Raw genomic sequence first — 27,534 nt, forward strand, 5'->3', positions numbered from 1 at the left:
TTTCTCAGATTTCACTGAGGTTCACAACCTCTTGCAGTAGTAGGTCAACTAGTGCAGGAGTGCAATGAGTCACTAACCACTCCTTTGACAATTGTCCTATAAATGGTTAACAATTCATAAGAAATAAGTGTCACTGGCTGGAGAGGAAACGTGGCCAGGGACTTGATTCAGAACATCCACCAGAAATCCTTTGAGGCCCCTCTCTTAGAGGAACCATGTGGAAAATAGCTGGAGGAGTACTTCCTCCAACTCTGTCACGGCTTACGTGAGCACGAATGAATCAGATCTGCTTATTTTAAACTGCATATGATGTTATTTTCAGGTTTTCACTCTTCTCTCAGGAGCTGTCAGTGTAAATTTGGAGGCTTTGCAGTTTTTTTCCCCCAGGCTGTGACACTGATGTTTAATTAAGACTTGACCAGATTAGGGACTTAAATGCAGTTGGCTCTGCTGTAAACTATGGGATCTCTTAATTTATGTTGTAGCTGCTGTGGAGAATCCTGTGGGATACATTTGTCCATGCTGTCCAATAGGGTAGGATTGATATTTGTACATTTTGGGAATGATGAATAGAGCGTTTTCTTTGGGGAGAAAGAGAGAGATCACTGTCTCCGAAATTTGCCCCCTTTTTGATGCAACCTGAGTTCACTGACCTTGGTGTAGTGTAGCAAGGGCTTTTCTGTTTACACAGGCCTTCCTGAGAAAGTGGAGGAGTTGGATTATTGTATAGGTCTATAATGCTTCTGGAGAACTTGATAAGCACACTGCATCAGCTGACCTACAGAGGAACATAATGACCTCAATATATTAACATATGATTTCAGAGATTGCTTGATTTTCGGAAAAATGGTTCCCCATGGTTCAGCTGCCGGCTTGGCTGGCTGTTTTTTCAGCAAGTGATGTGTGGTATGTGACCTGTGTAAATACATCTGTACAACTGACGCAGATGGGGAAACTAGGATGTAACCTACAACAGCCAAGGTGGCTTCCTTATTGACCTGCGGATGTGTGTGAAATTTGGCAACTACCGGACCAGGTCTGAAAACCGTCTTCTAATGCTAATCTCCCTGGTGTCGGTGGGAAATTCTCTGTCAGGCCATTTTTCACATGGAGCCGAGAAGAGCAGATACTCAAAGAAATGTGCATTGTCAGGGAAGTGGGGACATTTCTAAGATATTTTGATTTCCTGCAGGAACAAATCGAGGAAACTTAGTTGTTTTAAATGTCAACAGTCCTTAGTCTAGAGTTTACAATCATGTTGCTACAATGTCTTGGTGATGAGTGGCTTTTAAGTAATAAGCATGAAGTTGTAAAAGTGGTAGGACTCACACTAACAGCAAGTGTTTCTGAGCATATTACTCCATTTATAACATTTTTATTAAATAGTTTTAAATAGAAATCAAGGTTAAGGTTTTACTGTGCCTAGGTGTTTGTTCTGACCATTTTGGACAATGAGGTCTTTATGAAATTGGAGTCTATAAGTTATTTGTAGTGCATTTCTTGTGAGGAAGTTACCCCTGATGGATCTTGTGGAAAAGTCTAACCTTAATAGCATGGTGGATCTGTATGATTAGTTAAGATTCAATTATGACATGGAATGAAAAGACAGTTCATCAATTGCCTTTTTGCATTACCTAAGATTTGCAAGGTATTTGAAAATCCTGAAACTGTCCTAAACAGTGTCCACCTTGTGAGTTAGGAACTTCGTAATACAAAAATTTCAGGTGACTTAAAAGCATATGTGAAGGAGCCACATCTTTTTCTTTCTCCTTATGTCACTCACAAGATACAGAGGGTTGAATTTCAAATTCCCCAGGAACAGATTTCTTATTTTACTGTCTTACATTTAGTGACACCTCATCTAGGCCTTTACGTATCTTTTTTTTTTTTTTCCTTCAGAAATGGCTTACAAAGAGTGACGGCAGAGTACATGACTTGGGAAGCACGCTTTGTATTTCTTTTTTGCCATGAAGCTGCCACAGGGGGGAGTAGAAGTTTGGAAAGGACTGTGCTGCCCCAGAAGCCACCGATGCAAGCGTTGTATTCCAGGTGCGTACCCTGGCCAGTCCCTTATGGGGGGAAGAACGGGTGCAAAAGAAGCGTGGATGTGCGAGGAATGAAAGGGTTGGTTGGAGGAAGGAGCTGTAAGGTTTCTGCAGCTGGCACAGGCTGAATGCTTCACCACATCACAAAACTACCCTGTTTTTCTTATTCATTCCAAACAGCATTTCTGTGCAGATCTAAGGGGAATGTGACTGAATTGTTTTCCTGCCTCAGGAGGGAAGATGACATGTGGGAGTTGTACAGTACTTGCAAAATCCCTGTCGGTCTGACGAAAGGCTTTTCCCACGTTAGGACTATTGGCTAATGAAGAAAAAATGCTAGGCAGAGGGAAGGCATCTTTGCAAGGCAGAGGACACGGCGAGGAAAGTTTTGCCAACTAGTCAGGAAAGGGTTGCTCTTGTGGGACTATTAGCTGTGGTGAAACCAGCTCTGCCTGCTTAACACATAAGTAGCGGGAGACTCTAGAGGTCCTGTGCAGTGAGGATGAAGAGGGGGGGTGCATTCCTCATGCGTTGGCCCTGGCTGTGGGGTTACTCTCTTGTCCTGTGTCCAACCACAGCTGCTCTTGCAGCACATGGTCTGTGGTAGCAACGTGGCTGTTGGCCACCATCCTGCCCTGCCAGTGGGCGTGGTGCAGTTTTGAGTAGGAGGGATGTGGGCAGAGATGGGGATGTAGGTGTGAGAGCAGAGGGAGCGGGGTGGGATTTTGGAGTAGCACAGCATGACAGGAGGGTGGAAAGGGGCTTATCCCTCCTGTCAGCTTCCCACCCACATGCCAGATTTGAACCTGTACCCAGAGACAACGAGCCGTGGTGCTGAGTGGGAAAGGGCAAGTAGGGCTGAAGAGAGAGGTGCATGTACGTGTGTGTGTGGGAAGGGTTGGTGGCAGGACACGGAAGTGGAGGAAATGGTGTGTGAGGAGAGCGGTGTAAATGAACCAGCCAAGGGTGAGGTGGGCTTGGCAGCTTCCTTCCCACCGCCTTCACAGCGTTTTACCACTGAGAAACAGCGTTCAGGTCTGTTCAACCACGGGCGAACTCGTTTGCCAGAAGAAGAGAGGAGATGTGTCTGCAGTGAAGTCTGGGTGCTCTTGTTCTGAGCACCTTCAGATGCCTGTCTCCTTTTTTCCTTGCCCTGCTGCGTTCAGGAGCAGGCTGTGTTGAGAGGCATGGTGGAGCAACTGTGTTTCTTGCCTTTCGGGTCTGTGTTGGGGAGTTTTATCATTGAACAACCTAGTCAACATTTTTTTTTGTGAAAGAATGAAGTAAATTTCAGGAACAACTTACTGATCAGGAAAGCAACCGAAAGGATTGAGTCAGGCACATTTTCATTTATAAAATCTTCCAGATCTGAGTGCACAGATCTGTATTGAGATAGAGTATGCGAGGAAAAAGGAAGAATTAAAGGACAAATGCAAAAATTACATTTATATTTCTGTAACCTATCATGAGAAGTAACAAACAATGCCGTGTATTGCTTGCTAAAGGTGTTATTTTAGAAAGCAGAGGAAAATATGTCAGACAGGTCTTTGCTTTTGATTTTAGTGGTGAAAGTAGAATGGGAAAGAAAATAATTCTTTGGGTAAAATTTTTCTGTACTTTTTGTACATCTGTGATTCTTGGACTGTTGAGTTATCATCACAAGGAACCTGGGAGAAATCCACATTCTTTGTGTATAGTGCCTGTTCCGCAACCTGGTGCCTAACATACATCTAAAACAAGAGAGAATTAATGGTCCAGTTTCCAAATAAGACATAAAGAATTTGTTTATGCTGTTGGGAGGTAATGTGTCTAGGTTTGAATGGAACTATGTTAAGTATATTGAAAGTCTCAAGGAATGCAAGGCTGGTTTTGTTCAACAATAAACATCTAAGATAACAAGAACATACATTTGGCAAACTTGTCTCTAAAGCTCATGTTTCTTGTTTTTTCTTAGGGACGGTTGTTACAAGTTCAGGGAGTTAACTGGAGACAACAATGCAAACAGAAAAAGATGAAATTAAATAAATTCAGAGCAACTTCAAAATTTTTCAAATTTTTTCAGTTCCAGTGATACATGAGTTACAGAAGGAATTTAAGTCAGAAACAAACTGAAGGTTGTACCACAGTTTGTTGCACTCACCTGGACTCCTGCAGTAATAAAAACCTGGAGAACGCTGATCTAAGCCAGTGTCACTGTGTCACATAAATCACTTTTAAAGATACCTACGCCTCTGTCCCACTCTTCCTAAAACACTTCCAGCTTGGTTTGTCAAAGTTTTTTTCCTAGAACATTTGCTGAGGAAACTGGCAGTGAAGTGTGAGCATATAAAAGAAAAGAATAAAAAGGCAGGCACCTAACAATGTAAAAGCCTGGACCCTGGTTAGAATGCTTTTGCAAAGTACAGTGTCAAGATTTTCATTCTGGACATGGTGTCTATTTTGTAACATTTGAAGAGTCAATACGTGTACAAAGACAGAACCAAGAGCAAAACCAGCATTATGTGGTTTGTAATTCCAGAACCCTTTCTATGACTTTTCCATTTTCATCACTTTATTCTTTTCAGGGAAAAAAAAAAAAAGATTCTGAAGTTTGAGGGAAATTACAGCAATCCTTTTTGAGGGGTAAGATACCCAACACTTTGGCTAGATGTGTTAGCCCTTCTATTTCTACTCTTCATCAGGATTTAGAATGAATGGATAGCAGAGCTACTGTAGTGTAATTGAATCTTTCTTTTAGTTGAGAAGGTATAGATGTGTTTCTGGTGCTAGAGGTCACAGGCTTGTTCCTGCAGGGGCTCCATTTTACATTATGTTCAGAGCTGATTTGTAATGTACTTTGGACATTTGAAAAAGGCTATTTTATTATAATACCAGCAAGAAAACCACACTTGCTGTGTTTCAAGCCAAATTAGTTGATGAATGGATGAGATGTTGAATTTTTGTTTCTTGAAGGCCATCTGTTCATTTTAGAAGCTTTCTCCTTTTCCTGTCCATTATTTTCCTATTCCTACAGCAGTCTGAGTCTCAGTTCCTTTTCATCACCTTTTACCATTTTGCTTAGTTCTTAAGTGAATTGCCCTCTCTCAAGCACAGAGGTAAAGCCATTGCTTCTCTCTGCCTTCAGTGCGGGTTCCCATGAACCTCCTTTTCTGTCTTCAGAGTAATGCTCCCCTCTTTGACAGGTGACTCCCTGATCTGCTTCTGAGTATGAGCTGGTAGTTAAGACTACCTTTGCTAGCCTAGGGGAGAAGTTTTTATGGAACAGCGTATAAGTGAATGTGGGAGGCTTTTTGGTAGGCCATCGAGAGGTCTTATAGATTTGTTCAGCCTGTACAGTAGCTTGGATGATGTTAAAACATCTCTTCTTTCCAAGCTGGAAAGGTCACTGTGTTTCTTTAGAATATTTTTGGAGATGTTTCTGTGGTTTGTCAGATCTAAAAATAAACTATGATCAACACACTTAAAAAATATGACAGGATTTTTTTTTCAAGAGTGTAAGAGGCAGTCAGATTTTTGTTTTCCTCTTAGGGAACCAGTCAGAACTACAGACAAGCTACAAAAATCCTCTTCAGATCTCTGGGATTTTTTTTTTTTGGTGTGTGTTTAAATTTGAGGACATCTTCCTGCCTATCTATTCATCTGTCTTACACAGTTTATACAGCCTATCATTTTCTCCACTGAGAGTAAAGGTCACCAGGAACATTTGCAGTCTAGGGCAATTGGGAAGCTTTAATTGAAGTCTGTTTTCATTAGAAAGAGGCATCCTGATGAAATAGACCCTGTGTATTGCTTGCATTAATTTTCAGCAAAATGAAGCTTAGAAAAAGCTTGGAGGTTTTTTTTTTCTTTTTTTTTTTTTAAACATGTCAGTGTTCTGGTTTGATTTTGGAAGAGGAAGACATTGGAGGAGTTTATTTTGAAATTCAGTTTGTGTCAATGACTTACTGGTCTCGATTGACCTTAAGAACACTTTTAAATTTTTCACTTTGAGGGACTTTCTTAATGTCTGTCAGTGTAAGTGGGGCTGAAGAGACATTTGGAAACGCAGTATTTTTCAAGAAACAGAACATCCATTTTATAGCCTACATCAGGGAATACTTAAAAAATATTCTATGATTTCTTTAGAGTCATTAAAGCCTACTGTGTAAAAGCAAATTTGGAAACACAGTTTTTACTGTTTTCTATCACTGTAGTTGTTCCTAAACCAAACCCCGTTGCTGTGAATGTCTGCAGTGCAGAGCCTTGGATTGGGTAGTTCAAAGGCTCAGCGTTGGATAATAGGCCGGTGAGTAGGGATCTATCACTGATGACTTCTTTGTAGACCTTCAGCCATCATTCTGTGTCTTCTGTGCTTTTGAGTCCTGTGCTTGAGTACGCGTTGTAGTTGGGAGTGTTGGCTAAAGCTTCGCTACTTGTAAAGAAACAGTACTTGTGTGTCAGACTTTTCATTGCTGGGGCAGTTCCTCAGGCACAGAGCAGGAGGGGCTGAGTTTAGTGAGAGCTCCTTTGGAGACCTGAGGGTACTAAACCGTTCTCTGATGGCACTCACACACAGGGGCCTTACCTCTCCTCACAGCTACTTCATGACCATTTTGCATTTATCATGTTTCACCTAAGTGCCCCTACAGAACGGATCTAACGCTAAACAGCTCTCCATGGTAGTCGTAGTTTTCTGCCATAACCGCTCAAGCATCTCTCAAAAGGGTGACGTGCCAGGGATGTTTTCAGAGGGCTCAAGTGTGGTGGGCTGCGTTGCTGGTGCCTGCTGGTCTGAGAGCTGGTGCGGGTTACTCCTTCGAGGGTTTTCCCGCCTTTTGTAATGAAGGGCAGTAACATTCAGCACTCGTCAGTGTTACCAGCAGTTGCTCTGTCAGACGCGCTGCTTTGCAGATTGGCATGGGGAAGAGCTGATGTGGGAACCTTATCTACCTGATCTACCACCTCCCAAATGCACGGGTTAGAAAAGTCATCCTTGCACTTAAAAAACAGAAGAGGAAGCGGCATGACCTCTCTTTCTGTGCACCGATGTAAATCCCATCCTATTTTAAACCCCATCTTCGTCAGTGAGTCTTATCTAACACTGGCAGAAAAACAGAGGATGTTGCTTCTCATCAGGACAGAGCCTACATTTAGCTTTCTTTCAAGTGGCGCAATAAAATATGGGAATAGGCTTCAGCTTCCCATGTTTTAATTCTTCTTTTTTAATCCCTGTTTTCATTTTTGAAATTATTTGGATCTGAGAAGACATTTTTTTCTCCTTCCACTTCTGATTTGTTTGTTGGAGCACTGCCTGCTCACCCTATTTGGATGTCAAGAGGCTCTCTATTTTTCCATTTCTGGAATAGTCATTCACGACTCAGTGTTTCTTGTGCAAACCCTCAGAATTTACAGTGTATTTATTGGTCTCTCCCCAACTGCAGTTTCTCTTTTGTAATACTTTGTTTCAAAGTTTCTCTCAGATACAGATTTCTGTTGTAAGCCTAGGAGTTCAAGTGACAGTCTTCCTGAAGGATCTAGCTAATCAGCTAATTCAAATGTAAGGGATTTTTATAATCTGTTGAACTAGTAAATTTAAGACATAATTGAGGGGGGTAATGCATTTTTAATAGTAAACTAGTGAGCATCCAGTTGTGCAGAGTGTTGCAGGAATGCACAGTAAAACACAGCCTCTGTGTTGAAGAGACCACACTGGCGGCCTGGTTTTGCCAGTTGTGCTGCACAGATTAAGAACATGTTTCTATGAAAGAGCTTGTAAAATCTGGTAAAATAGGAGCGAACCACTAACCAGGGATGGATATTTCATGAGAGTGCAGGTGAGGTGGTTTGACTTTAGAGGTGTTGCAGTTGAGAGGTGAGTGGAGGGTAAGTGCAGGACCGTAGCAGCAAAAGAGCGTGGAGACTGGGAACGGGCTGAGTGTTACGAAGAAGGAAGACTGAGGAAGAGGAGGTGTGTGGCATAAACTGGAGCAGAAATGAACGAGAAAGGAAAATGCTGAAGAGAAGATCAACAAACTGCAAAGCAGAAAAACATATGGAGGGATAACTGAAAGAGTAGCCCATGGCGGGTTTTGTGCCAGGGCCCATTGCTGTTCTGCCCGACGCCTGATTACCTTGGTACTGGGAAACATTAATGGACTTCACAATTGACTCTTTTCATTTTTACAGCTATGGAAGTTGAAGTGTGGAAGGAAGCTGTATAAGCACATAGAAAGCTGGGATGTGCTACATGTACGTGAGAGAGGCCTGGGCCACTGAACAGTGCAGGGGTGCAGGAGCAGTAGATGGAAACCCGTATTCTTGGTCCATAAAATGAAATAAGTATCTGCCAAATCAGACTTGCCCTATGACTGCATTTCTCATTGTACTTCCTCTCTGTCCTCCATTAAAATGTACAGCTTTGGGGCAGGTACTTTGGGGGCTGGGTCAAAAAGGAGAACCGCATCTATCCATTGGTTTGAGTGCTATCCTTTAAGCCTAATAAACTGGTTCATTAAATTAGTATTATAATCGTGCTTTAGGCATAGCTTAGGCTTAGCTTTAAGCCTAGGCATGAAATGATTCTTTGCTGAAAATCAAGAATGTTTGGGAATCTTTCTTTTCCTGCTGTGGTCCTCGCTGGGTTTTGTCCAGGATGTCCTTGGAAACGCAAGCTCCAGATATATCATGAGACGGTCTGTGTTATGTGGCAGCTGCATGTTTCTGAAGAAAATGCTGGAGATGGCTGAATGTGCATGCGGACTTCTGGATGCTCATCAGCACTGATTTCAAACTTCCTTTTCAGTCGCTGGTCACTGATTAGCACTGTAAAGCATCACAAACAAGATAGATAGCTTTAACCACTAAAAATGCTCCCTCTTCCGCTCTCACGGTCTCTTTAGACTAGAATTTCGTAAACAGCCAGATGCAGTTTTGCTTCCAGAGATCTCACAATCCAGATTTTGGTCCTAACTAGCTATTTCAGGCCAATTTAGACTCTACTGAAAGATGGATTTATAAGGAAAATGTTGACAGATCCTGGCCTCTTGTATCACTGGTGGGAGCCACGGTAATAATAATGATTTCCTGTAATAGTCTTCCATCAAATGTTCAAAGCGGTAGTTTTTTTCTTTGGTGCAAACATCAAAAATGTGGGCAGTTTTGTTTTCCTAAACTTGGACAACATCTGTGTTTCCACCATTCTGTGGGAATGCAGTACACCCTTTTCCAATTTTATTAAAAACCACCTTTTTGGCTGAAGCGTGTGCCATTGCAAGCACTTTCATTATGTCTCATATATCTTGTTCTAGGAAGTTGGGGTCTGCCTGTTTGATTTCTCCAGGACTTTCTTACTGTGAGGAGCATAGATGAGAACTCTGTTTTTTCTCTCAGAATGCCTTCAAGTTGTTTGCCTTCCTAACCTAGATATCTTAAGTGTTCCAAGTAATTAAATGACTCTCCAGTGACAGCAATGTTTTACTGATACTTATGCTGCTTGTTGGCCCAAACCAGAATCGATTTTCGAGATGATTGTAGTGAGCTCTGACATCTGGAAAAAGTTACACTGAAGCCCGGCTGCAGTTTAGTTCTTCACCTTTTGGGACAAGCCTCTCGCATTTCATCTGGGTTGGAAATCTCGAAATCAACTTTGGATGTGCATGTGGAAAGAAGGATATGAGAGAAAATGCAGGAGGATCTCACTGTTTCCACTGTCGTGTTTTTTTAATTCTGCTCAGTTGGAAGGCAGGCACCGATGTAATGTCAGGCTGAGGCAGCTTGTCAGTGCAAGGTAAAAGTGACATCTTAAAATGTGTATCCGTGTCTTATAGGCAAACACTTTGTTCCTAAAGCAGTCTTCAATGCCTGACAGGAAGACTGAGGAAAGATTTGTGCTGGCTCATGGTGTCCCACACACAGCAAGAAAGTGCTTCCCAAAGAAGGAACTAGCTTTTCTCTGAGCACGAGAAGGGTAAAAGTCCCTTTCACTCCTCTCAGTTTTGCTTAAGAGTTTGTAAAAAGGATTGGCCTTGCTGACATGCCTCTCATCACGAATGGAAATAGGCAGGCCATCCGAGGGAGTGGTCTTATTTACATGGAAACTCTTTTACGTAAGAAGAGGAGGCTGGTCCAGCAAAGGTGTGGTTTTATTTACATCCATGCTCTTTCCTTACGATTGGAGGGTGTTTGGAAGGTGTGGTCTCATTTACATCCCGCCTAGACTGCCTTTGGCTCGTCTGGATTCAACCCTTGCCTGTGACTGTAAAAGGAAGGAACTGCTGCAAGCAGAATAAAAACGACTGTGTGAAAAAACATGACTGTTTTCCTCCTCTGTTTCTTCAGTGTATGCATTCCTGCTGGTATGTACCTGGAAAGGGAAGACCACGCTCCTGGGGAGAGGGTTTTGGTCTGTGTAGGTGTGTGTACATGCGTATGTTCATCTGTCTGTGTGTATTTGTAATGCCAAGGTGAAAGTATCAGGTTTTGTGCTACTCTGGGTGTTGGAGGGTGCTCAAGCTGTTTCTGAAGAAAGGTCAGAAAAGCAAGCTCTTATTCATTGCAAATGGTTCCTTTTTGGTTTTTTTTTTTTTTTCCTTTTTTTTTTACTTTTAAGGTGCATATGCAACATTTCAAAGGTGCTGCTGACAGCTCTGGAAGAAGGCCTGTCTTGTGTGTGTGTGACATTTCATGTAGTCCCTTGCATCAAAGTGAAACCAGCGTAAACACGGTAGCAGCATTTTGTGCAATCTCTGAACCAGGATAGAAGACTGCAGTACAGAATATGCAGGGTAATCAGGAATTGGCTACACCACATGCAGTTGCCATGCAATGGTTTGTCCCTTCCTCAACATGTATAAAATGTCTGTTCAACTGTAGGGGCTACTGTACCTTATGGTCGGGGAGCAAATCAGCTGTTACTGGCCTCTATCTGCATTAACTTTGGCATGCAGATAGATACAATTTTAGCAGACAGTGGACTGGAGGAAGTCCTTGCACGTGGATTGCAAAACATCCAGAAAGCCTTCAACCTGCTGTTGACTTGGATGGATTGAATTTGCTGTGATTACTTTAGTCCTTCCCTGTTTTTCTTCTCCCAGCCATGGTTGATCAGGCACCATCTTGGTGAATTCCAGGCAATGAGAAAGGCAGAAGAGATAGTTTGTGGATTTATTTATTTATTTTTAATAAAGGAAATTAAAATATCTTGATTCTACAACAGCTTGACGATTGGTCCAGATGCACGTACATGAGCATCAGTGTTATTTTCACTGAGAACAGAGCTATTGTGTTGCTTTGGTTGTGGGTGGGAAGCGAACGGAGTCCCTTCGATGTGAAGCTCAGATTTGTGACTGTGTCCAGAAGCACTGAATGCTGAAGGAGCTGCCGCCAGCACGCTGGGACTGGCTGCCCCTGCCATGGCTGGGATTACTTTGCTGCGACATGCTGTTGGTCAGTGCAAGAACAAGGCACTTCCAAGAAGATAGCCTTGTGTGGGGATGTGCAGGTCACAATCCCTTTCTCCAGATCTTCTCACTGCTGCCTCTGCTGCCTCTGATTATACTCCTGTAACTCATGGTAAACATCTAGGCATGACAGCCTAAAGATACTAACATTTTCAAGTTAGAATCAGAACTCTTTTTCAACTTTAGATACCTCTGAATGCCTTTATGGACACCTGGCAATGAGCCACTTCTTTGCCTGCAAAAACTTGGTGAACCTGGAAGTCTAGCTATCTACCACAGTCTGGGTTAGGAGATGAAAGTTAATAAAATATTTCCTCTCTTTTCTGTAACCAAGGCAAGCTGAGGTGCACAAAAATAATTGCATGCCAGTCCACGGAGGCAGTCCGCGGGAGGAAAAGTGTCTGGCATTGTGTCCCTGGATTGCAGACAGGCAGGAGAGCCAGAAAGTTTGTCGTCAGGATCCTTTGCACGTACTCTAGGGCTGCAGCTGAAATTTTTAAGTAACACGTACGTATTGCACAACTTGTGAAGACAGGTCCTCCGGATGACGTAAACCAAGTGAGTGATACGTGCTAAGGGCACCAATGTAAATTCAGCTTTTACACCTGAGGAGCTGACTGGTCTCAACTGCCATTGCAGAAGCTGTGTAAGTTAGCTGGACTGTGTGCTATGCTGTTCTGCTTCTCCAGAGCCAAACTAGGCTGTTTAAATAAGGCTTGTGAATCTCTACACTGCCCTGCATTCATGGCTGAGACTGCACTAAGAGACATATGCCTCATTTTTAAAATTGGCATAGGTTCCAAAACACAAGGGTGCTTTATAAAATTTTCTGCCTTCCTGATCTTCCTCTCCTCCTTCAACTTTCTTCCTGAGGCTTAGCTTCCCTCCTTCATCCCCAGCATTGCGCCTGAGCAAACACTCTGGTTAGATCTACGTGGGCAAATGAAGGTGTCTGCCCCCGACGGCAGCTCTCTGATGAACGTCGAGCAGCCGTTCCCCGTGTCCTGAATGATGTGACAGCCCTTTAGCTGGGGTGCATACACCAAAATACATTGTTTCTCCTGACAGAAGAAAAGAGGGGAAGCTTATAGCTTAAGGAAAAAGGGATCTAAGGGAGATAAGAGTGTAAGACACATTACTGCAGTTCTGTATTTGGAATCGGTTACGTATGTGTGTGGTAACCCAAATGATGGGTGGACTGCACTTTCCCATTACCATAATTACATTTCCTTTCATAGCTAGGGTTGGAGACACATCCAGGCATTGCAGAACACATCAGTAGATTTAGTGTGGCTTACTCAGTCTCCATTTATCAGACTATGTCCCAATTATGTTACATTTAGGAAACAGAATAATTTTCTGGTTATAGCACACGAAATTTGTGGCATTCTAATCCTAGTCATCCTACTGAATGACCTTGGAGAAGTTGTTTTATGTCTCTTTGATGGTAAAAAATTAACTCGCCCCACGGATGGATTTTAATACCATGCCAAGTTTAAAAAAAATCTGAAGCTAAAGTTAGCCTTCTAAATCCATATTTAGGGGCTAAATGGGGCGATTCGTTTTCCACAATCCTGAGCACCCAGTAACTGTCTCCCACCGAGGCCAGCTAGAGATTTTGGGTGTTCAGCAGTCTGGAACATGAAGCAAAAGAAGAGTGAATGAGGCCGCTTGTGTGCAGGTGGAGAGAAGCTCACTGATGTGGTGTGAGGCAGGGACAGCAGTCTGTCCTTCCTGGGTGGTTCTCACAGTGACAGCAGTGGGGAGATGTGGGTGGGATTAGTCTCACTAATATTGCTGGCTAAAAGTGGGATGTCTGCCTTAGACTGGCTGTTCAAGATCTCTTTAGTGGACCCCTTGGTTCAGCGGATCCAGAGCAGCTCTCAGTGGGGAGAGATGAGCATCCCCTGATGTCATCCTGCTCACCTCTCCGGATGTGGGATGAGTTGTCCTGCAGAGACGCTTGGCTCTGTCCATGAAGTAAAGTCCTTCATAAATGCTTAGACAGCTTGCTCAGACTCTGCTGATTGTAAAGTCAGTGCGTGACTTACGGTGCGTTAGGTAACTCCAAGAGTGTGGCAGAGCTGCTTATAGCTGTGGAGAACGGTGAAACCCCATCGCAGGCCTGAGGAGTTTGGTTGTGAAAGTTATGAACTAGTGAAAGTGGGGAGAAACAGTTGAGTCTTGCAAGGAAAAGGAAATATAAACTTGACTGTAGTCATTGAAAACCTATTCCATATTGATGGCATGGTTTGTTTCCACTGGAGAGCTTTGTTCTTCTGGGCAGTGTTTGAGGAGGAAGATTAATTTTCCCACGGGAGAAATAAGCTTTGAATAAGTCGGCTAAAATGGATTGTTCTTATGTGCACTGCACATCTATAGGAGAAACAGAAGACGTTTACATGCTCCCTGAGGAGGAACCATGACAAGCAGACAATTAACCAATTCCCCTGGATCCCCAGATTTAAAGAACCACGTAATGGCTTAATTGAGTTGAGTTGCTGAGAGTGCGGCACTGCGCTGAGATTCGTGCTGTGAAGTGCGCGATTCCCAGAGGCATCCGTAAGGTTTTAAAGAATTGACTTTCCATGCTAATTGACCCAGATGTGCTTGATTTTACCTCACAATCTCCACTTCTTTCAATTACTGGTAAAGAGTGGGAATGAGAAAAAAGACTCCATTTGTCTCATGTACTATATTAAAAGGAAGCTTTCCTAAAGCAACAAATTGTTCAACTTGAACTGGAGCGACATTTCTTTCTTTCTTTCTTTTTTTAATTTATTTTTTATTTCCTGAATGACTGAGCACGTACTTTGTAAGGACTAGAGAATATTTGTTAAGCCACTCTGCTTGGCAAAGGAAGAGCGTAGGCATCATCGGCACCAGAAGAATGAGTGCGGTACAGATGGATGGATGGTGCCTGACCTGTCTGACCAGGCAGGGCTGAGCAGCACAGCATGAGGGCTGAGTGCTCTCATGGTTTGGTGGAGTGCCGGCCTGCCCGAACGATCAATAAATGAAGAAAAAAATCATGGTTTAACTATTTTTATCTTCAAGAAGGCAAGGAGCCAAATTGGAGGAATAGGCTTTGCAATGTGAATTAGTAGCTGAACTCTTCCGTGTACCAGGCCAGTAGGCACCTCATTTTGGCAAGCTATGGTCACCTTTTCTGTGTGTGTAAACATCCCCGGAGCACACAGAGCAATTAGTGTAAGACTGAGGTTCCCAGTGCATTCTGTGTGTGTGCAGAACCTGGGGTTTTCTTCCTTGTCAGTTCACAAGCTTTAATTCCTTTACAAATCGAGTATCTTTGTGTGGTAGGGACTGAGTCCACCTCTCTAGCAACATTCCTGGAATACCACTGGAGACTTTCTTTGGTAAGGAAGCTGCTCTCTACCTGGTTAATGATTTCAAGCTTACCTCAAACAGCAGAGAGGCATGTTGAGGAGCTTCTGTACATTCATATTTAAACAGGCTGTGTACCGCTGAAATTAGTGGAGTTAATCTGAGTTTGCACTGTTGTTAGGGAAGCAGAATTTAGCCTCCGATGCTTGTGACTAGCCATATTTTGTACCAACCAGTCAAGTTATGCAGCTCTGCTGTGAAGTGAAGGTGTTCAGGGAGTTCACTTCTTTGTTAAAAGTTGTATGCCATATATGGTCAGTTATGGGGATTTTTGCTGCTGTTTTCTTTTTTTCCTTAAGAAGGCTTTCCTCCAAACTGCTGAATCATATTGCAACCATAGACCTGGTGATTTTTCAGAATCTGAATCATAGCTCTCTGGATATCAAGCTGTGAAGCCACACGTGGGCTCAGCAGTTTGGCAACCACCGAGCGCAGCTTTGGCAGTATCCAGTATCGCAGTCCAGATGTCGGATGGTTCAGCCACAGCGTGCAGCATGTTAGAACAGAGCAACAACATGACTGAAAATTGCTGTTTACTCTTCTTAATTTAAATACCATGGTTTGTACTGTTCTAGATGATTTAGCCTGGATATTAAGAACCAGACTGCTTTAAGTCCATATCCCATCCTAGAAGAAAGCCTTACATAACAAGTCCACATGCAGTGAGAAACCTCTTTTGGAGGCTTTGCTCTTGCATTCTTCCTACCAAGGTCCCCCGTGAGAAGTTGTCCCAGTTGGGCCCACTTATGAAGCCAATTATAAATATATTCAGGATTAACAAAAAGCATCATAGTCCCGTGGCAGCAGAAATAAGAGTCAGGGTGGTACCTGAGATTTGTAAGTGTTATATGATCATGTTTTGTCTTAATGTTCTGCTTTGCCCTTACAAGCTGCAGTGATTAATACCTTAGCAATAATTCAGAAAGATAGAGACAATCTCTGTTAAAGCAGGATTCTTCTTCAAACCTGTGCTTCTGCGGACTCAGTCAGTTGAGCTCCTTCCTGCATGTGCTTCATTTTAAATAATGTTCTGTATTCAAGCAATTGTTTTGAACATGCTAAAGCTTTGTGCACGTGATAACAAGAAACTGAGGACAGTCTCGACAGTTCAATTCCTGTATCAATATTTCTTTATGAGTACAATACTTCGTCTGTGAAAACAACTACTGTTGTTTTGCAGAACATTTGAAAGAAAGATCTTTATTTTTTCATAGTGAGCACTACATCTGGAAAGGAATAAACAATGAATCACCTAGGCCAAATTACTTTCTTATGTCTGCAGAAAACAGACTGACAGAACTTTGGGTTGGGTTTTTGGTTTTTTTTGGTTTTTTTAGAATGACTGAGAGGCACATAGCAGCAAATTGTTCATTGAGTTGATCTAATTTATTTCAGCTAAATCCTAAACTTGAGACCTAGACAGAAATGAAAATAGGGAACATGTATACGAAGCACTTACAAAATGCAGGAAAGTTCCTGTGAAATTGTGAATACTGAAGGTTCATCCTTTCAGGCAGGACCGATGATTCCCCTTTGCCTGTTGTGCTAAAACTGCACCTTAAACGTAATACATCTGATGATTTTCTTCACTTGCCAACCCGTTAAACTAAGCAGTTTTGTGGGAAGAAGTAGCACTGGAGCTGAGGAGGACTTGTGCTGGAGGAGGAGATACCACACAGGTGAGCAGGAGGCAACTTTTGTGTGCCAGTCTCAGTGCCGAGCAGGTAGACAGGAGGCTCAAAGGGGAATGCTGTCCCAAAAGGGAGAAGGGATTTAGGGACAGGGGGAAGGGATGTTAGAAGAAAAAGGGCTTCTTGGGGTCCATGGCATGGAAAAGTGAATAGTTCTGCTGTCTTGGCATGGAAGAAGACTCTTGAAGAAAAAACAAGAAGAGCAGCAGAAAAATATGACGGAACCAATTCAACTTTTTGTTTGCCTTGTTTTGTATTTCAGCAGCTGGGGTAAAGCTGAGTTCCTTGGAGGAGAACACTAACTGAGCAAAGCAGCACAGACCCTCAAAACAGAACAAAATGGATGGAAGGAGAAAAAGACCCAGGCAAAGAATATCATTAGAGAGTTCAATGACAGCAAATTGAACCGACCAAAGAATCTGGAAATTTTGCAACATTTTTTTCCAAGGAATAGATATATATAGAGAATTTATCTAAGTAAAAAGAAGTAAGTTTTTGCACCATTCTGTGTAATTTCCATTTTTCCAATGCAATCAGCTACTTAAATGCTTACATATTGAGAAGAGCAGGAAGGGTTTGAATAGAGTTTTCGATGAACCCTTTGTTATTGGAAGTGAGAGCTAAAAGGAGGGGCTATGAAAACTCATACCAGTGAAGGATTTACCTCACAGATTCGTGAAGGTTCTTCAGTTTTCAGATGGGAGAAGGCTAGCTCAGATAAGATGTCTATGTTCAAGTCAGAAAACTTCACCCTCGGTGGGTCTAACTGTAAAAAGTATTAAAGCAGCTTTTATGTTGTGTGTTAATTATTATTTCTGTCCTATCCAGGAGTCCAGCAAAGAATTAATGAAATCCCTGAAGATAGTGTCAGTGATTGAGTCACACATTACTGTGGTCCTGTTTTTGACAGAAGTTCAAGTCAGAGATTGACTGGTATGTTGACAGTTTAATTTGAGTTTAATACTGTAAAATACAACTATTTTGCTTTTGCACGCTTTTGCATATTCAAAAATAATGCTACCCGGAAGAAGTCACAGAAAAATGTATGTGGTAATTCTATGCAAATTAAATTAATTCCACAAGTTTTGTTAAAAGAATTGAAAAGAAACTAGAGGAAGCTTAAAAGCGGAGGGTTTTGTTTCTTGGGAACCAAAACAACTGTAACGGAAGCAGATGTGTACATGGAATACAGGACTTACCATTGAAACCATCCAAACAGCAATGCAGCAAAAGGCTTGCTGTGTTCCTGCAATTAGGAGGTACACACAAAACGCTTTTAAAATGCTTACATTAGTCAAAGACGTAGTCATACTGAGCACAAAGAAATCTGTATAGTAGATCATCTCTGCCTAAATTCTGAACTATTAAGTGTCTTAGATACTGTTAATCCATTTTATTTCTACAGCATAATATTCCCATACTACAGATATTGGACATCTTGCCTCAAATGTTTCATAATACACAATTCCAGCAGATCTATGTGTGTGCTTACAGACAGATGACATCACCTTTTATCATGTGAGAAGGGGAAATGCTAACTGTCATTATACAGACACCCTGTGTCCTTTTATAGCGGGCAGGAAGGACAATTGTATTGTTCAAATATGGAGTTCAGAAACAACAGGAATTGGTTACGTGGTGTGTGTTGAAATTTCAAGTCTTCACACATCTCTGGTGGAATGCTCAGGAATACCCTCACTTTCCTTCAGTGTGGTGACTACACCAGGTGCAGCACAGGATTTAGCAAAAAACTTTATTCTCTATGTAATAATTGCTAAGTACTAGTCAGACACCTCAATTTAAATACCTTTTGAAGGGAGAAACAAATCCTAGAATAATTCCTCATCTTTACTTCAAATTCCAAACCCCACAGTATTTTTGCAAGAAAACCAGACATAGCTAAGGGATGGAGCATTACACCGAAGCCTTAGAAACCCATGAAATGGCACTCCTTTCCCTCTGAATTAAAAACAAAATTAACAAATTGGTTTTGTTACCTCAAGGCAAGAACCATACAGTGTGTACTGAGAATGCTTAGCTGCAGAGTGGAATTGAAATGCCACGGGGTTTTTCATCCTGGCAGGGAGGAGAGCTAGTACGAAGCTGGGAGGGGATAATTAAAACTCTATTGTGTAATACACGAAGAAGGAAACATTTCTTAGGGGATATATTGTATCAGTGGTTGCTGTATACACCTGCATATCTATCTCTTGAAATGAGATAGTGGTTTTCTCACTGCTAGGATATACTACAGAACAATTATTCACCTATTTACCTTGGGATAGTTGGGATCTTACCTATTTCTTGGTTTCATTTTTGTTTTATAGGAACAAAATCTAAGGTAATTGGTTTGGGTTGCCTTCTTAAACCCCAATTTAATTGATTTCTCCATTCCATGACCAGACCAATAAGAGGTATCTTTTTTTTTAGCACTTGAATCTGAGAAAAACTTAGTTGCCCCAACCCCTCATAATCAACCAGTGAGATCTTATCAAGCCTCTGGTTTTGTTTTCCTTGGTGCTTGGACTCACTAGAAGAAAGTTTTGAGTAACAGCTCCATGCATTTTGTCAAGAATGGCATATAGGTAGAGAAATCCAGGAGTGACAAGTTTACATTCAGTGAGATCAGAGTCACTGTAGGACGGAGTGGAAGAATGATGGTTAGGAAAATAAGGGGAGGGACAAGGAAGGTTAAAAGAGTTGTGTGAGACAAACGTTAACTTTTCTAATCTACTGAGAATGATGAGTGTATTTCCTGGATCTCTTTTCCCCCACCCACGTAGCCAAAAAATAAACCTCACAGATTAATTTCTAGGAGCGTGGAATGGTTTCCAAAGAACATTATTATCTGGGAAAAAGATTCTCTTTTTCAAAGTACACATTCTGGCTGTACTAGACCTAAAGAACTTGCTTGGCAAGCATATGATTTTTTTTTTTTTACATTGGTATTGCAAGAATTAGTTCAAAGACTTTTTTTTCCTGTACTAGTTCTGTTTCTGTAGGCCCTGCAGGAAGATGGTTGTTGGCTGTTTTTCGTATATTAATGGCAAAATAACCTTTTTCAAGAAAGTGAAATCTTTTCTCTCCCTACTAGAATACTTGTTCCAAAGAAGAGGATATATCTTCAAAGGAAAATGAAATGCCTGATTGTAAGTAAATAACAAAAACACAGATAAAACTGTAGATCCTATAGCTCTTTGCTTAGCCTCTTCATCTCCCCACAAAAGCAGTGGGTTTGTCTACGTTGTTTGTGATTTCTCAGTGGAAAAGAGTGGGAATTGTATTCTCTATTCTATTTTAATGTCAGCTGGCAATCACCTTCAGGATAGCATTCGGTAATTACTCTATGCACTTGAGAGCTACGAATCTTTTTTCCACACAGAAGGCGTAGTACATATTGTAGTGCTGGATCTCCTGGATTGGTAGGGAACTTAGTTGTCCGGATGGTATTTGTGAAAAGTTCTGAGCCATAAGTACAAATTAATGAAGCAACACGGCAAAGAAGGGAAATAGCATAATATCTTTCATTTCTACTCAGAGAATCTATTTATCTAGTGCTGTTTCATCATTGTGCATGAGTAGTGCGGCAGATGAGTATCAGCATCATGCATGGATGAGTATCACCATCATGCTTTCTAGGCACGGATTTACTCTAGGGCCAAGAGCCTGTCCCCCATTTCCCCTCCCTTCTCCCCGTACCGCTGCCGCAGGAGCGCTTGGAGCTCAGATCATGTGAGGCTTGCACTGTTCTCCCACCTAATACCCCTTGCAGCTGCATGCAGCCTTTCATGTCTACTTCGGCTTGGAGTTGTGGGTCTGCTGGGAAATCCAGCCACGAGACACTTTAAGTAGCAGTTTGATCTTTGTCAGTGAGATCGACTCAATTTAGACACGTACTGTTGAGAGGTCAAATCTGGATGGGAATATGTTAAGGGCTGTCAGAACATTGTAGGCGGGAAAGGCAGACATTGCAACCACCAAGTGTTTGATTCCAGCAGAGAGTCTTGTAAATGGGGATGTTTAATAGACCGTGGAGAAGTTAAAAGGAAGGATTAGACAACTGGTGGGGTCAAGTGCACTTGAGTAATCATAAATGCATAGGGTGGTGCTGTAATTAAAAATGCTCCTGCACTCACTCATTTGGCCTTGGCATCGGAGCCGTGCCTAGTACAGGCATTAACTTTGGTTCCAAGGGGCTTCTGTAATTGGTCCAAATCGAATGAAAGCTTTAAAACTTATATATAGGGTTAAACTTAAAAAGACAGGGTGGGAGGAAATACCCTAATTATTCAGACTCTTGAATAAACAAATTTAAGCACTTTGTACTCTGAAGTGAAAGTATTTGTGATAGCTGGAAAGTAAAACTTCGCCAAAAAAAAAAAAAAATTCAATTCTTATTTATCATGCTCAAAAACCACTATTTTTTAATGAGTATTTTTATTAAACATGTTACCTGGAGAGCCTTGATAATGTTTATCAGAAGCACTTTGATACTAAATGTCTGTAAAAAGCATAAGCAACCTTTGTTTTTTAAAACAAAAGGGTATTTTTTTAATTGGAAAAAATGTTTTTCTTGTCTATTTTTACTATCTCTAACAAACGCACAAAACTTATGCAACTCCATTAAATGCTTAGAATAATATTTCCAATGCACACTTTGCATGTTAAGTTAATGGAGTGTTTTCTTACACACCAGGCCAGAATCACATGATGAAATTCGAACTGATTGCTTTAGGCTTTCATTTTCTTGATTACTTATTTGGGTCAGGCATTTAGAAGGAAGATAAATCTTATACAAAAATATTGACCTTCTCCTTGCAAACACATTTTTAAACAGCTATGAGAGTTGCTGCTCTGTGCTTTGTAATGTGCTTCTTGCTAAGTTCAAGTTCAGATTGACTTATATTTTTTAAGGGACAGGAAGTTGACAAACGCCCTCCTCACAGCAGCGATGGCAATGTACGAGCCTGCGGGCTGTAAATGCTGGAGAGAAAGAGGAGGCAGGAAAGGGCTGCCTGCTAATAAAAGGATTATTCAGAATATGATACTTATGTGACCCAAAATAGCACTTCTGTTTCTCTCATATTATATTTCTTGTATTTGGCATACAAAAATTCAGCTGGGATCCTGGCTTCTTAAAAACCCTTTTTACATGAAAAGTGACCTTTCTTCATTAAATGTCCTGGCCTCTCTTGTTCCTTATCCAAATTTCAGCCATGTGGAGTGGAAGAAAGTAGCTTATCCTGCCACCTTAACATAGGTTTTCAGGAAACTGAAGCTAGGCCTGGATTTGCAGTTTATGTGGAAACTGGTGGAGCTGCAATGGAGCCAGCAGCAATTGTTTAGCAGCAATAAAACTGATGAAGATTAACTAACATTGTATTACTAAGGGTTTTTTTTATACACTTTCCTTAAACACCTTTTTAGGCCAAAGGCAAAAGTGAAAATCACTAATACAGAGACTGCCTTGGACCACAAGTGAAATGCCTCGGAAGAACAGCAGGGGCCGGGAAAGATTGCAGAGGGAGATGGTGGGGTTGCCCTCCTGGAGTCTTTGCAGACAGCACCTTCACGTGTTTTGGACAAACATCTGTTAGGCCATCGGTCTAGAGAGAAGGAGAAGGAGGCGTGGATTTGATAACACTCAAGAACTTGTTTGCCAGATGTCAGTAGTGACATTTCAGGTGCTTTAGATGGAGCTCTCAGGTGATTTGTGAAAATCCAGAATCCTGCCTTCCTGCATGGGTAGCAAAGACCTGTATTTCTTGCCAGTATAATGTGCAGAATGCATTTGTTCCTATACTCTGTCCCTGAAGGGGATACATTCTCTTAGTACCATGCATTTTGAGATTGGGCAAAGCATGAAAGCAAAATCATGAGGAGCTGTATTTCTGCCTGGTTTTAGTAAGATAATAGGGAGTCTCACAGGGGATAAACGTAAGCTGCTTTGTTACTTATTTTCTTAACATTAATTTTTGTGTTTTGCCCATTCTGAACAGTGCAGGCAGGGAACAGAAAACTGCCTTTCCTCTTAAATTATTTTGAATGCCACTGACAACACATCCCCTGTGCCTTTTCAGTCCTGCAGAAACACTTCTGAGTTTGTACAGCACCAAGCACAGCAAGGTCTTGCTCCATGATGATAATTTCAGGCAATTAATTCACAGTAGTGATTTGTTGTGCAAAAGCTGATCCATTCTCCACCAGTGATGCCCTGGTCCCCACTGGGAGGAAGCTGGTGGGTTGCTGTGCGCCCAGTGGGCACGGTGGGGGCAAGCCCATGCAATCACCCTCTGGCTGGTGCCTCGGGCTGAACCACCTCCCTTCTTGCAGATGGATGCTACCAAAGACACTCATCCCGGGCAGTGGGGAAGGCTGGACCTGCGGCCTCGCCGGTGGGGCCGAACCCTCTCCTCGCACGCAGTAAAGCTGCTGCTTTGCCCAGCACACCATTGGAAGGCGGGCGCCAGAGGCTGTGCCAGGCGGCAGGTGCCGGCAGCTGGACTGCAGACTCTGCATTGTGTGGCCTCAAGGCAAGCGTTCAAGCAAGGGTTAAAATAGCTGGATGGTTTGCACACTAGAAAACAGGGTTTTTTTCCGTAGTCACTTCCCAGTCATGTATATTCAGTCTCTAGTTACTGGAGGGATTCAGAGCTGGCACAGGCAGCCTCTTAAGTATTAGGCTGCCCTGTGTGCTTGGCACTAAATTCAGACAATTTTGAGAACAGTTCAGATCATTTGGAGGTTTTTTTTTGTTTTGGGTTGGGGTTTTTTTTGGTATTTCTTTCCATAAGAAAGCAGTTCTATTTTTAGGACTTGGCCCAAATTGTTGAGCCCGGTGGTTTGAGTTTTACTGTTGTTGTTTTTCCTCTCTTCAATCAAAATGAAGTGGTTCTGGCTGATCCGAGCTGAGCAATGCTGCTGCTTCTCTTAAAGTTACACTCGAGGAGGTTTTGTGAGTGCATGGGTGCATATGTGTGCATGGAAACTTTCTCTCCATTTCCAGGAATAAAAGGGGTCTTTGCTTCCTCCAGATCTATGCTCTGTGCTTATAAATGTCTCTATTAAGATTGATTTTGTGGAACACTCTGAAGGGATGCTGGCCTAAAATATATGTCATTAAAGTGGATTTTATATTTGAAGCTCATCTCCCATCTCTTCTGTTTTCTTTCTTGCTGCAGCTGTATACCATTGTGCTTTAATGGATAATGTTTGTCTTCAGTCCATATAGATACCAGAACACACCGTATTTATCACCTATGGAAAATCAGACAGTGTAACAAACTGGTGACCAGACCAGAGACTGAAGCCAAGTATCCCCTCTCTTCTTTGGCTACAGCGCATATGTAGACCCTGCACACCCAAGTTATCTTCTGGATGAAAGGGAATATTGCTGCCTTTGCATGGTGCTATGCTTCAGCTAATTAGCTTTTTTAGCTATGCTGCTTCCAGGCCCCATGGGATTAAGGTTAACATGGAGAGCTACCCCTTTTCATCCTCTACACACAGTGTATAAATTGCCACTTGCTCTCCCTTTGTCCAAGAGCATCTGTCCTTCTGTTGCACAGGGTGTCTGAGCCCGTGGGAGGCTGGTTTGGGACCTTTCTGAAGAAACAGGGAAGGGCAGAGCCCATTTCTCCCAATTTTGAAGGACCAAGGTGCGTAGTAGTCAGCCACTTCTCACATAACTGCAAATGTCGACCAGGCCACCGTAGACTGTCCTGAGGTCATTTTTGCAAAGCATGGCTGGACACCTCTGCTCTGTGTTGTAATTTAGGCTGTTTTCATAGAGATTGGGACTTTGGTTTGAAGAGGTGAAGGTGCCTTCAATAACATAGAGTACGACACATGGACCATTGAGGACAGACTGAAAATCTGAGCCTGACCTCAGGGTTTCCCTGTTTGCTAGCCGGAGGGGCTTTCTGCTGAGTGTTAGTCTCAGCAGCACACAGGGCGGATGCAATTCCCTGTAGCCACAGTGCCAGGCAGTAGGAGCCCAGCAGTGCAGGGCTGGGTCCTGGCTTTCTGAGCACCAGGCATCCCTGCAGTGCCGCCTCTCAATCGCTCTCTGGAGGTAGACTTTTGCCATAAAGAATTGCCAAACCATTTTCAACAGTTCCCAAATGTAAGTCTGGCCCCAGGTCTTAAATCCTATTGGAAAAAAGGCATTTGTATGGAGTTTAGTATTTCCTGGGTCAGAAGTATCCTGGGTTCTTTCTGCCTCTGGCCCTGGCTTCCAGAATTTCAGAAATGCGTGAAGCTCAAAACAAACCTTGTTTTCCCTTGATTTGCATTTCACTCTCCTTAGACAGTTCAAAGCTGAAGCATTCATTCAGGTTTTTTTTTTTGTTTGTTTTTTTTTTAAATTTTTTTTCACCCTAACTTGCCTGCCAACACTAACAATGCAATGTGCACCTAGCAAAGTAACTTAGATTATATTCCTAAAAGTACATTTTTCAAAGGAGTGGAAGTGTTAGCTTCAGTTTCCTAGGCAAATTCTCATACAAGTAATTACATTCTGCCTACTACATTCCTCTGCCACTTCAATTGGATATGGTGTTCTTCCTCAGTTTGTGCCCTACACTTTTGCATAGCATTATCAAGTACTGTTAAATATTTGTTGTCCACTGTCCCAGCAGTGACTTCACTTTAGAGGCACTGATTAAAGCAAGCCACTGGATGAGTAAAAATTAGTAGCATATTCTCGTGGTATTTACCATCAAAATACTTGTTAGTCTAAAACTTTCAGAGTAAAACATGCTTTTAACCATGACTAGGTAGTACAATACTTGTGACATAAATCAACAACACAATTAGCTATGGTTGCTTTCAAATGAGGAATGTTTGATGGTGGCTTTGGTACAGCAATATAAGAGGATCACTGTGGGCCACCTGTACTGATACCTTCAAACTGTGACCACTGTTTTACAGTGGAAGCTGATAAGTGATGTTGGTGGGTGAATTAGAGTGTGTTTGCTGTAGGTAGAGGAAAAAAATACTCAGGACCATCCAGCCCATAGCAAAAATCTGGAGAGGAGGAGATGAGGGCTGCTCCCTTGGTGTGTTCACAGTAGGTATGAGCTGTTCACAGTCATTGAAATATTCCGGTACATAACTGCTAGCTGATTCCAGGGAACTTTCCCACTATTCCCTGATAATCACAGCATTTCACAGCTCCGTGCCAGAGGTGAGAGTCTTTTTTCCCCACATTTTAGCACATTCATTCAGCAATGGCAGAATTGGGACCTGTGAAGCTAGTGTTAGAATGCCCATTCTAGCTTTTCTTTAATTTCATCGTGTTAGGAAAAAAAAAAAAAAAATCCCTTAATTTGCATGGTCCTTTCCCTTGCAGCCCTCAGCCTTTAACACGTTCAGTCTAATGAACCAAAACCACTGCTACTTGCTTCCGCTAAAATTACCAGTTTATTTGATTTCACCTACCCAGAGCATTATACCCCGGAAGCTGGCTCTGTATGTTGCAGGGAGGGATGCCAGACCCGGTGATCATGTCGATGCTCTTGAGCCAAGACTACAGCTGCGCTGCCTTCCAGGACCACCTGCTGGTGGGCCGCAGGGGGACTGAGGTCAGCACAGACCTGGGGAAAGCCGCCCAGCCGAAACCTGAAGTGTCATAACTTGATGACCAAACCACACCAAATTCCTGTCTTGGAGAAGAAGGAGAGGTTTTGTGGGAAGGAAGGCGAGGCAAGGCGAGAACATTTTATTCTGGGGGCTGTAGTTATGGAGGAACTGCTGAATATGTCAAGAATTTACAACCCAGATGCAGGAAATCCAGCTAAACAAATCTAAATGTGACCTGACATAGATGCTGGAAAACTAAAATAATGAAGTATCTGACCTTATTCTGTGTGTTTTCTGTAGTGGAACTTTCTTTGGTAGATCTGAAATGCAGTGGGCTGTTGTCACTTGGTTGAGCAGTAATGGGAAGCAGTGGAAAAGCTCACATTGGAGTGATAACTGTAGCCTTTGTTCTTGTCTTTATTCCTTACCAGTCTTCAGGTTTGTTTAATAGCTGGCTTGGTTTGTTTGATATCTGAAACCATTGTGTGCCCAGATTTATGTTTCATTGATGTGAATGGTTATTGTTGCTCCATACCAGGAAAGAAACAGCAGCAGCCATTGGCCTGCACTTCCATAAGAGAGTTGGGTGAGGGAGGAAGGTGAGGGTGCCTTTGGGGTAGAGGAAGGAAAGGACTTCAAATCTGAACAATCCAAGTTTTAAAAGGAAACAGAATTTTGATGTTTTTTGACTAAAAAATTTAATTACCTCTAAATATTAAGGTCTGCTTGCTACCAGCTCAGCTGCCAGATGGTGGATGCTTACAGATACTCCAGCCCTCCTGATTGTTTTCCTTTCTTCTTTTTCTTTTTTCGTGAAGGAGATGCCAAAGCTCATATTGGCCATCTCTGTACACTAAGGGCTTCAGAAGCCAACCTGAGCAACAGTTTTTGAACACAGAACTATGAGACAGAGTATTTTTAAGTGCATATTCAATTCAGAAGTATTTATGACTTTTTTCCTTAATCTATTCTTTTTACACATATTATTTATTCTGCTACTTTGAACTGAGCAGAACAAATGTTCTGCTACTTGGAACATTTTCATGTACTTAGTGCAGGAAAAACAAGGAAAAAATATAAAGAATTTTTTTGTTTGTTTTCTTGAGTTGCACCATAACTCTTACACAGCAAACATTCTGAGTTTGTAAAGCTGCTAAGCTTCATCAGCGTGTCCCCAGTTTTTTAGCATTCCTTGAAAGATGTTTGCACTAAAGAATTTCACAACTGCATTGCTTCATAATTGCTTCATTTCTCATAAATCAAATGTCTTTTCAATTTTTCTTAGTTGGGAGATGTGGATTATAGAAAGGTCCTGTAACTACCATTGTCTCTCGCTTGACAAACACCTGGAGAGCGATACTATTTGTTTTGTGA

The 27,534-nt window shown here is 42.1% G+C and overlaps 1 long non-coding RNA gene across 5 annotated transcripts in view; it reads left to right on the forward strand.

Moving 5' to 3' along the window:
- The window catches only part of LOC129204631 (uncharacterized), a 36,963-nt gene that overhangs the window by 3,991 nt on the left and 5,438 nt on the right, over positions 1 to 27,534 (forward strand). Inside the window, exons 3-7 of one of the 5 annotated variants that reach the window (XR_008576450.1) lie at positions 1,900 to 2,049; positions 16,841 to 17,065; positions 17,407 to 17,511; positions 19,673 to 19,727; positions 22,912 to 23,805. This is a non-coding gene — a long non-coding RNA (uncharacterized LOC129204631). The other 4 variants (XR_008576451.1, XR_008576449.1, XR_008576452.1 and 1 more) reach the window with 4 other exon arrangements.

This window comes from Grus americana, chromosome 3 (genome assembly GCF_028858705.1).
Source record: "Grus americana isolate bGruAme1 chromosome 3, bGruAme1.mat, whole genome shotgun sequence".
Classification (NCBI taxonomy): domain Eukaryota; kingdom Metazoa; phylum Chordata; class Aves; order Gruiformes; family Gruidae; genus Grus; species Grus americana.